This window comes from Mus caroli, chromosome 4, assembly GCF_900094665.2.
Source record: "Mus caroli chromosome 4, CAROLI_EIJ_v1.1, whole genome shotgun sequence".
NCBI classification, from domain to species: domain Eukaryota; kingdom Metazoa; phylum Chordata; class Mammalia; order Rodentia; family Muridae; genus Mus; species Mus caroli.
Genome location: NC_034573.1, coordinates 133,729,441 through 133,741,454, shown reverse-complemented (window position 1 = coordinate 133,741,454; position 12,014 = coordinate 133,729,441). Strand labels below are relative to the sequence as shown.

General features: G+C 38.0%; 1 pseudogene; it reads left to right on the top strand.

Moving 5' to 3' along the window:
- The first annotated feature begins 133 nt into the window (after window positions 1-133).
- LOC110293497 lies at window positions 134-1,840 on the top strand (annotated as a pseudogene).
- The last annotated feature ends 10,174 nt before the right edge of the window (window positions 1,841-12,014 follow it).

The window sequence follows — 12,014 nt, the reverse complement described above, 5'->3', positions numbered from 1 at the left end:
ATTCTAGGCACAGGAATAAGCAAAGTTTTAAAAGAAAAAGCTGAAGTGTGAAATGTGAAAAAATTAAGACTATAGTATATGTCATCACTTACCTACTGAAAATTTTACTCATTTCTCCCACATTAGGTGCAAACTCAAAGAGATCAAATGGAAGAATACAGACTATGGTTTGCATGGAATATGACCTGGATCCCATGAAGTTGATGGCTTATCAGAGTTCATGGAACAGAAACAGCCTGACTGTAGGGTGAAGAAAGAATTGAAGGTGATAACTCATCTCAAACTCATGGAGGGCAGTCTTGGTGAATGTGCTACATACTTGTTGCAGTGGGCCCATCAGAGAAAAGATTCTATTCATCTATGTTGTAGAAAGCTGAAGATTCAGGGCTTAACCAACACCACAGTTATAGAAATCTTCAAAATTGTACATGCAGANTGTATACAAGAGCTGGAGTTATGTTGTCTTTGCCTGGAAGATTTGGATTTTCTTAACCCTTACCTGAAACAGATAAACAATCTTATTACACTCAAACTAGATGAAATCAAAGGTACTGTCAGTATGGGTGAATCTAGAAATCTTGATGAGGAGAAAGTGATCACATTGATATCTCAACTTCCCACACACNACCATCTCAAGAAACTCTGTATAAATGATGTCCCTTTTATAGAAGGCAACCTGAAAGAATGTCTCAGGTATGTAAGGACTGAGGGGATCTAGTAGACCACAGAAAGCACATAGTTTTTCTTTGATTTTCTCTTTCCTTTGTTTGGTTATTTTTATTTTTGCAAGCTAGGGAGTCCATAATGGTCTGGCCACCATAAACTAGCAATATTAGAAACATAGCATATGAGAGAAGATGGGCTCTGAGATAAGANATATATGACCAGGCATAATCATTGCCCTCGTTGCTCATGTTTTGAGTCCAGAAACAGGTTGAGTAGATGAGAAATATGCANCACTGGATTTCATGGTGAAGGCAGGATCATGGATATTGGAGGAACAGGACCTCTGAGAACATCTAAAAATAGCAATAGGAAGTAGTTGAATTTTATTTGAAGTAGGTAGTTCTTCCTACATGCACCAAGTTGGCCTGATATATCCATTGGTGTGCTTTCCTGCCAGGTCCTGAATCATGTTGATATTGACAGGATATTGACTAGAATGGTCTGAGTTTTGTGAGCAGACAACAGAAGGCCATGTCCAGGGTGGGGTTGACTTCAATGTATAGTCAGAATAAGTTTTGGAGAATGTCATCTGCTTACCTGCTAATCCAATCCACCCTTTTCAATACCATTTGCCTGAAAGCAAACATTTCTTCTCTCTCCAGGTGCCTGAAAAAGCCCTTCGAGATACTTTGCATCACTGACTGTTACCTCTTACAGTCAGACTTGGATTACCTGCCCTACTGCCTGAATATTTTGGAGCTCAAATGTCTGGACCGTAGTAATATACCTTTAAGTCATTTACTCCTTGAGCCTCTTGGGTTTCTCCTTGAGAGAGTTAGACATACTCTGGAAGGCCTGATATTGAAGTCATGTGAAATGGGAGAATCTCAGTTCAACAGCCTACTGCCTGCCATAAGTCAGTGTTAACAAGTCACTGAAGTCAATTTCTATGACAATGAACTCTCTCTGCTTTTCCTGAAAAAAAAATTCTATACCACACATCCAAGCTTAGCCAGCTAACTCATGAGCTGTATTCTGCCCCTCTGGAGTGCTATGATAGCAGAGATATAATACTATCACACAGATTAGAAAAGTTTTGTCCTGAGCTCCTGAATATACTCAGGGCCAAAAGACAGCCCAAGGAGGTCACTTTTGCTACAACCCAATGCTATAACTGTGGTGGGTCCTATGTTTATAATCTGGAGACACAACATTGCTTTTTTGAAAAATACTTTCTGTTGGATTAACTGTGGAATGTAGAAATGGAAGCTTAGTATTGGGGATTGATAAAATTTTAAGTTATTATATGTTGCTGGAAGGAGTATGTATATATCAATCACCTTAATGTCTGAGACACACTAAAGGCAAGATCCTCCTGTGAGATGGTGAACGAATGTTGCATCTGCAAAAAGTGTCAATCACTCTTTCTCCTCTAGAATTTTTGTAGTTGTGTAGTGTGTTACCATAGAGGCATACATCCATGAGGATATTGTTCCCCTCTGTGGACTGCATACAATAAATGTAATGACTTTCTGCATTAGTGATATATCTCTATAAAAACACAGAGCCTAATAATTCACAGTATTTATGTACCTGTGTCTGGTTTCTTCATTCCTCATCACCATAATTAAGTCAGTGTCATATTTGAGCATTTCCTTGCATCTAATGAACAGGTCTCATAAATGGAACCCAAAGCATGGGGCTGCAAAAAGTGCTCAAGTTTTGTAAAACAAATTTGTATGTAGTACATTCACATAACAACTGAGTGATATATGGAGAACACAGGTCTCTTCAGCAGTCAAGAATAGGAGGACCAAGTGAATACCAAGACAGTCACATTTCAGGAACTATGTCCTTGTATTTAAACTCAGCTGGAAGCATTATTTGCAACATATAAACACTCAGAGATCTGATATCAAAGTGAGAAAGACAAGATGTGACCTTAAGCTATCTAGGTCTTTACACTTCAAGAACAGTTTATATATTAGGTAAGAAGAGTTTTACTTCATCAGAGAAATATGTCCTAACACCATCCTGATTCCCAGTGACTGGTCCTCATGGAGGTCTCCCAACCTTCATGTGTAGTGCAGCATCTTTAAGATATTGAGGTGACTCGCAGCAGGCTGTGGAGAAGAGGATTTCTCTATGGAATTTATAATCTCTTTACTCAGTTTAGTCCATCTCTTCATCATCCAGCCTGGCTACTGTGTCTGGATCTGATTCCATGGAGCTCTGTCTGACTTGCTTGTTATGGGTCTTATTTTCCTCTGTAGAGTTCTGGTGAGCTGATATTAAATATGTGCACAACCACAACTGGCAGTTCTCTTTTTTAATAAGAAATGTACNAAGATGTTCTTTATGAGATTCTATGAATAGTCTGAGACAATTTAAATCCATGAGTTTTCTGGAGGGATGCCCATAGAGAATGAAAGATGTTTCTGAGTGGACTCTGGATGACCTATTATGTAGAGTCTGCCTGAGATACAATCAAACCCAAGATCTCAGCACAAAGGAGATCTATATGCCTCAGAGGGACAAAGGACAAGTGATAAGAAACAATGACAGGAGGTAGAAGACAAAGCAGAAGGGGAAAAGAACAAGGGAGAGGGTAAAGGGATATTTGAGCTTAGGAGCATGAAAGGATCAACATACTACTTCTGGATAGATAGAGACAGAATACCTAACCTATAGGTCAAAGTCATGTTATAGAGGTGAAAGTTAAACCCCATGTGAGAATAAATTATTTTAATTTTAATTGGGGTGGAAAATTACATAAGCCTAAAGAGACTTCTCATTGCTAGTCTTAAAAGTGCTACACTGGTAGTGATACTCAAGAAAAGGAAGTACCAAATAAAGGAACGGATCTTGGGTGCTACATTTAGAAATGTAATCTAATGGTTTTCAGCCAGGCACAAGGATTAGGAACAAGGAAAGGGTCTGCCAGGGCCACATTTGCTCTTTTCAGGCTGGCTACTGTCCCATCACAGATTTAGGAGGATTTGTGAGAGTAGGAGTTTCAAATTAATATGCATATAAAAACTATGTGTCAAAAAACAAAAACAAACAAATAAAACATCTTCCCGAATAAGTAAATAAAGACATAGCACCACTCTGAATTTACTAATACATGAGTGAATAAATAACTAGGAGTCTGCTGTGGGGGAATATTACATTGAATGGGCCTCTGAGCATTCAGGATAGTGTGAATTTTTTTTTTTGGTTTTCAGAAAGGGAACTCTAACAATGGAGATAATAAATATAATCCCAGGCAACATCAGTTTGGGACACAAGCAACCAATCAGAAGCTAAGTTTTGGTGGTAAGGCAGAACACAGAGAGCTGTGAGGGTTTAATGAGCCTGGTTCTATGTTTTCATGCACATTGCATTGTTTTAAAGTCTAAAATTAGGTAAATGAGAGTGTTGTAAAATTTTACCACTTTAAATAGAGATATGGGTACAGAGGATTTTTAGAGAAATAATGTGAAATACTCTAAAATTAGGTAATACCATATATATAAATGAGGCTGATACATAAATAAAAAAAAATGAAGGCATTTTCAACTGCAAAACACACATGGATATTTAGGTATAACCTGAATAGAAATAAAGATCTATGTCAAAAAGATAAAGAAAAAGGGAAAAGAATGAAAGTTGATCAAATGGATTTGAAACTACCTTACATGCTAGGTGTGACAGCAGATGCTTTAGTCCCATTACTCTGCAGGAAGACACATAGAGATTTCAATGAGTTGGGGTCAGCCTAATCTAAGTAGTGAGTTCTAGCCAGGGCTAATTTAGTAGTCTTTAGAGGCCTTTTCTGAAATGACGACAACAACAAAAACAATGAAAGATAAAAATAAAAAACACAGCAAGTCAGTGGTGGCGCACACCTTTAATCCCAGCATTTGGGAGGCAGAGGTAGGCAGATTTCTGAGTACAAGGCCAGCCTGGTCTACAGAATGATTTCCAAGACAGCCACAGAGAAATCCTGTCTGGAAAAGGTAATGATTAATAATAATAATAATAATAATAATAATAATAATAATAATAATAATAATAAAAATAAATAAATAAAAAAGACTGCCTATAAATTCAAAACAAATCCCAGCAACCACATGGTGGCTCACAACCATCCGTAAAGAGATCTGGCGCCCTCTTCTGGAGTGTCTGAAGACAGCTACAGTGTACTTACATATAATAAATAAATAAATCTTAAAAAAAAAAAAAGTGCAGGGCGTGGTGGCGCACGCCTTTAATCCCAGCACTCGGGAGGCAGAGGCAGGNGGATTTCTGAGTTCGAGGCCAGCCTGGTCTACAAAGTGAGTTCCAGTACAGCCAGGGCTATACAGAGAAACCCTGTCTCAAAAAACCAAAAAAAAAAAAAAAAAAAATCAAAACAAATGTCTTCATCCACTTCTTCTTAAGAGATTCTGAATTTGAGCCTATCTTCTGTCTAATAATTCTAGATCTGATGGAGAATCCCAGTGGCATCATGTGATCTACATGTAGTGAGGGCTGTTAACAATAAATTAAACTCAGGACCAGGCAGTGAGTTTCAGATTCTCAACTCCCAGAGACTTCTCTTTCTGAAGCAGTGAGACACATGTCCCTCATAAATCTCCATTCCAGATCTACCTGCAAACCAAAAACTGCCATTTTATTAGAGGCCTGAGTCCTACTAAATAATAAATATATTTTGTTTGCTGTCTAAATGGATGACGTTCCTTTTTTGAAAAACAAAGTACCGGAGACTTGAACTGGAAGAGCAAATTTATTAATTCCATGGCCTACACTGTATTATCTATTTAGTTGCTACTTCTTTACTTAGTCTTTGATGTATCTATGAGACACAGTCACTTTCCATGTGTTATATTGATTTCAAACACCAACTCTCATGAATCCTCCTACATCAGCCTGCTTCCTAGTAGGATGGGAGTTTGGAGTCAACCCACCAGGCTGAGGTATATTCGCCTGTGTCCCACATAATTCTCAGTGTAAGGCACATTGGTGTTACTCTATCTTTGATAGTTTGGACATCCAAACCAAACCTCCTGGAAAACATCTTCAGAGAAACTTGTAGAAACATCTTGTTACAACAGTGAAATCTGTTCTGAAATATAGAATACCTAATTTGGGATGCCTGTCCATCATCTGCTATGTTAGTTACTCAAAAGATTGAGGCAAGAGGATGGCTTGCATGTATTAATGATAGGCAATCATTATAATTATGTAATAGAGGAGGAAGAGTTTTTGAAAAACTATTACAAACTCAAGGGTCACTTTCTCCAGCATTGCATAAACTGGATACCTTTAGATATGCCTGTCATCCCAGAATTCAAGCATTTGTGGCATGAGGATCAGAAATTAAAGCACAACTTTGGCTATCTAGCAAGGTTACAGCCAGACTGGGTTTTCCAAAACTATTTTTCAAAACAATTTTAAAACTGTGTTAGAAGAGAGACAGCACCCTTGGATTCCTGTCAGAAATGGGCTGCTTCAGATAAATCTAGTCAGCACAGTGGATAAATTTAAGGAAATCAAGAATGGGAGCAAAGCCTAGAAGGATCACCTATGACTTTAATATGAACATCAGGAATGCAGAAGCAGAGAGGTCTCTATGAATTTGAGGCCAGGCTGAAATACATATAAAGTTTCAGGACAGACAGAGATTTCTGGTTATTTCAGAAAAAGACTGGGCTTTAATCCAGAATAATTTGTGAGTCAGGTGTCACAAATGTTATTATCATTTCACTGAGTCTAGTCTCTGCAAACAAACAAACCACCAGAAAGAAAGACAAACAAATAATTAGAAATTCCTAGTGTGCACATTTTTAATTTCAATTTTACAACAGGAATAGCAAAGAGATCAATGGACCTAGATATTATATGACACATCAAGGTCTACATAACAACTTCCAGGCCAGTCATATTTACATATTGAGAACATTTCTTCATAAACTTTTGAAAACTGAAATGACAGCCTAGATGTTTAGAATATAGTGTATACTTTCATAGGACTACATTTCATTTTCCAGCCACCTCTTTCCACCACCTCTTTTTAAAGCACATATACCCTTGTGCTTTACACCCTTGCCCATTGGCTCCATATTCAGGCCAACAACAATGGCTACTTTCCTTGAGATGATGCTGGCACCAGCAACCCCATGTAAAACCCTGACCTCTGTCTGCACATTCCCCTTAAAGTAGACCCAATAGGTCCAAACTGNTTCNCATACCCTGGTCTTGTTTCCCATANCCTGGACTTCCTGTTCAGGNCCATATCTTTGTCAGAAGAGTACTGCCTTCCCAGAGGCCAAGCAGTTCTAGGAACACCCTAAGTAACACTGGCAGCCAAAACTCTAGTGGTAATTCACTCAAGAAAAACCGTAGTGGAGACCCCATGTTGGACTTAAAGAATCACTGATCACCTGAACTGACTACAGAAGACCAGAGAAGAAATAGAAACCAAGGGGGGAAAATCCCCATATTACCCATCTAGCAAAGAAGAACTCAGAAACCACCAACTAAAACTATAGTAACCTCAAACATAGATATCTGGATGCCAAGGTAAGAACACAATCAACAACAGTCAGTGCAATATTGTACCGACAGAGTCCAGCTATCTTATTACAACCATCCAGAATACTGTAATGAGATGAAGCAATATATATGAGCTAAATTTATGAATATGATAAAGGCCTTTAAAGAAGAAATGAATGAATCCATTAAAGAAATGCAGGAAAATACTAGAAAAGGTGTGAAGGAAATAAAGAAAATTGACTAATAATTGAAAATGGAAATTAAAGAAAGGAGGAAAACATAAACCAGAGACATAATATCCACTACAGATGAAGTATCAGTAACAAAACATGAGAAATGGACAAGAAGATCTCAGGAGTAAAAGATATGATAGAAGGAATTGATACGCTGTTTAAAGAAATTTCCTGACACAAAATTTCCAGGAAATTTGGACACTTTGAAAGGAAGAAATCTCAAAGAATCAGTATGGAAGAAAGGTAATATGCTCAGCTCAAATTGCTAGAAAATACTTTCAACAAGATCATAGAAGAAAATGTCCATAACTTAAAGAATGAAATTCATATAAATATATAGAACACAAAATTGACTTGACCAGAAAAGAAAGACCTACTGCCACGTAAGTAAAAAACTCTAAATGTAAAAAAAAACAAAAAACAAAAACAAAAATAAAAACAAAAACAAATACCAAAGAAAGACTGTTAAAATCTGGAAGACAAACAGGCCAAATAACACAGAAAGGCATACCTATAAAAGTTATATATGAATACTCAAGATCATAAAGACAAAAGGGCTTGAACAGACATCTTGCAGATTCTAAAAGTCCACAGATGCCATGCCATACTGGTGTACCCACAAGATTTCAATTGTAATAGATGGAGAAAAAATATCCCATAACAAAGGCAAATTGTCTTCATTTATTTTATTTATTTACATTTCAAATGACTCCCTTCTGGGTCTCCTTTCTGCAGCTCCTTTTCCCATCCCCATCCTGTTTGCCTCTAAAAGGGTACTCTTCTGCCTATCCAAGTAAACCTATCCAATCATAAAAACCTAATACAAGGACACATGAATAATAACATTCATGATGGCTAGAAGAAGTGGAGGCTGGAGCCACATTATCTAGTTCTGTCCTTGCCCCCTGGACTTGAGATGTCTTCTGGGACTGCAAGATCATCCTGCATCCTTCTGGAAACTTTCAGGGGCCCCAAACCAAGCACTTACGAACCCTGTCAGACCACTCAGTCTAATGGAATCTACCCGCTACACCAGCTGATCCACCAGATGCCATGAGGATTATCTGACCAACACCAGGGGAAGCCACGTGCATAACAGGCAGCACAAGAACACAATCATTGCAACCTATGGCTATATGGCATTGCCAGAGCCCTTCTATTCCGATAAAAACAAATGCTGGAAATACAAATGAAACTGGAGCACAAGTAGAGGATCTTAAACCCAATCTTATGAAGATTATATAGTTTTTTGAAGATTATATGACTAAATCCCTTAAGGAAATATAGAAAAAAACATTCAAATAGGTAGAGGTAATAAAAGAAGAAGGTAATTAATACAAAGAAATAAAGGAAGATGCAATTAAACAGGGAAAGGTATGTAAAAAATTGTTCAAGTTATGAAAAGGGAACAGGAGCAATATAGAAAACAAAAACTGGGGTGACCCTGGAGATGTGAAACATAAGAAAGGGAACACAAATTACTGACATAAGCATCATCAAACAGAATACAGGAGATGAAAGGGAAAATCTCAAGTTTAGAACATATGATTGAAGAAACTAATATATGTGTCAAAGAAAATGCAAAAATCTAAAATATTCATCAAACACAACATCCAGGAAATCTAGGACACTGAAAAGACTAAACCTAAGGATAATAGGAATAGAAGAAAGATTCCCAGCTTAAAGGCCCAGAAAATGTCTTCAACAAAATCATGGAAGAAACTTCCCTTAACCTAAAGAAATAAATGCCTATTAAAAAATACAAGAAGCTTACACAACACCAAACAGATTGGACAAGAGAAGAAATTCCTCACATTATATGATAATCAAAACACTAAATATATAGAATGGAGATAGAATTTTAAAACCTGCAAAGGATAAAGGCCAAGTAACATAAAGGCGAGCTATCACAATAACATGCACTTTCTCCCGAGACATTAAATTATAGAAGGACCTCGACAGACGTCTTGCAGACCCTAAAAGACTTCAGGTATCAGCCTAAACTACTATACCTAGCAAAACATTTAATCACCATAGATGGAGAAATCAAGATATACCATGACAATACCTTTCCATTACCCAACCCTACAAAGGATACTAAAAGGAAAACTCCAACAAAATGAGTCTAAGTATACTCAAGAAAACACAATAAATAATTTCATATGACTAGAACTAATAGAAGAGAAAGACACACACAAAACAAATGTAAGTAGCATTCATTAGTCATTACAATTTCTTTTTTATAGGATAATTTATTTATTTAGATTTCAAATATTATCCCCTGTCCTGGTTTCCCCTCTGATAACCTGTGATTCTGACCTTCCTCTCCCTGATTCTATGAGAGTGCTCCTATACAAACACACACACACACACACACACACACACACAGAGCACACACACACACACACACACACTCCAGCCTCCCCACCATGGCATTCCCATACACTGGAGCATTGAGTCTTCACAGGCCCAAGGACCGCTCCTAACACTGTTGCCTAACAAGGCCATCCTTGACTGGAGTCATGGGTCATTCCATGACTTTGTACACTTTGGTTGGTGGTTAAGTCTCTGCAAGCACTGAGTTGTCTGGTTAGTTGATATTGTTGTTCTTCTGATGGGGTTGCAAAGCCCTTCACCTCCTTCAATCCTTTCTCTAACTCTGGACCCAAGAATAAAAGACCAGGACTAACAGAACGAATGTTTGGGTTTTTTTATCCTTTTTTAAAATTAGGTATTTTCTTCATTTACATTTCCAATGATATCCCAAAGTCCCCGATGCCCTCCTCCCCACTCCTCTCCCCCACACCTCCTACTTCTTGGCCCTGGCATTCCCCTGTACTTAGGCAAATAAATTTTGCAAGACCAATGGGCCTCTCGTTCCACTAATGGCCGACTAGGCCATCTTCTGATACATATGCAGCTAGAGACATGAGCTCCAAGGAATTTGGTTAGTTCATATTGTTCCACCTATAGGGTTGCAGATTCTTTTAGCTCCTTGGGTACTTTCTCTAGCTCCTCCATTGGGGGCCCTGTGATCCATCCAATAGCTGACTGTGAGCATCCACTTATGTGTTTGCTAGCCCCAAAAATAGCATCAAAAGAGACAGCTATATCAGGGTCCTTTCAGCAAAATCTTGCTAGTGTATGCAATGGTGTCAGCGTTTGGAGGCTGATTATGGGATGAATCCCTGGGTATGTCAGTCTCTAGATGGTACATCCTTTTGTGTCAGCTCCAAACTTTGTCTCTACAACTCCTTCCATGGGTGTTTTGTTCCCAATTCTAAGAAGGGGCAAAATGTCCACACTTTGGGCTTCTTTCTTCTTGAGTTTAATGTGTTTTAAAAATTGGATCTTATATCTTGTGTATTCTAAGTTTCTGGGCTAATATCCACTTATCAATGAGTACATATCATGTGAGTTCTTTTGTGATTGGGTTACCTCACTCAGAATGATGCCCTCCAGGTCCATCNATTTGCCTAGGAANTTNATAAATTCATTCTTTTTAATAGCTGAGTAGTACTCCATTGTGTAAATGTACCACATTTTCTGTATCCATTCCTCTGTTGAGGGGCATCTGGGTTCTTTCCTGGTTCTGGCTATTATATATAAGGCTGCTACGAACATAGGAGAGCATGTGTCCTTCTTACTGGTTGGAACATCTTCTGGATATATGCCCAGAAGAGGTATTGCGGGATCATCCAGTAGAATTAAGTCCAATTTTCTGAGGAATAGCCAGACTGATTTCCAGGGTAGATGTACAAGCTTGAAATCCTACCAACAATGGAGGAGTGTTATTTTTTCCCCCATTCCTTACAAGCATCTGCTGTCACCTGAATTTTTGATCTTAGCCATTCTGACTTGTGTGAGGTGGAATCTTAGGGTTGTTTTGAGTTGCATTTCCCTGATAATTAAGGATGTTGAAATTTTTTTTCAGGTGCTTCTGAGTCATTCGGCATTAACAATAAGAATTCTTTGTTTAGAACTGAGTCCCATTTTTAATGGGGTTATTTAATTTTCTGGAGTCCACCTTCTTAAATTCTTTATATATATACTGGATATTAGTCCCCTATCTGATTTAGGATAGGAAAAGATCCTTTCCCAANCTGTTGGTGGCCTTTATGTCTTATTGACGGTGTCTTTTGCCTTACAGAAGTTTTGCAATTTTATGAAATCATATTTGTCCATTCTTGATCTTACAGCACAAGCCATTGCTGTTCTATTCAGGAATTTTTCCCCCATGCCCACATCTTCCAGGCTTTCTCCCACTTTCTCCTCTATAAGTTTCACTGTCTCTAGGTTTATGTGGAGTTCCTTGATCCACTAAGATTTGACCTTAGTACAAGGAGATAGGAATGGACCAATTCGAATTCTTCTACATGATAACCCCCAGTTCTGCCAGGACCATTTATTGAAAATGCTGTCTTTTTTCCACTGGATGGTTTTAGATCCCTTGTCAAAGATAAAGTGAACATAGGTGTGTGGGTTCATTTCTGGGTCTTCTATTCTATTCCATTGATCTACTTGTCTGTTGCTATACCAGTACCATGCAGTTTTTATCAAAATTGCTCTGTAGTA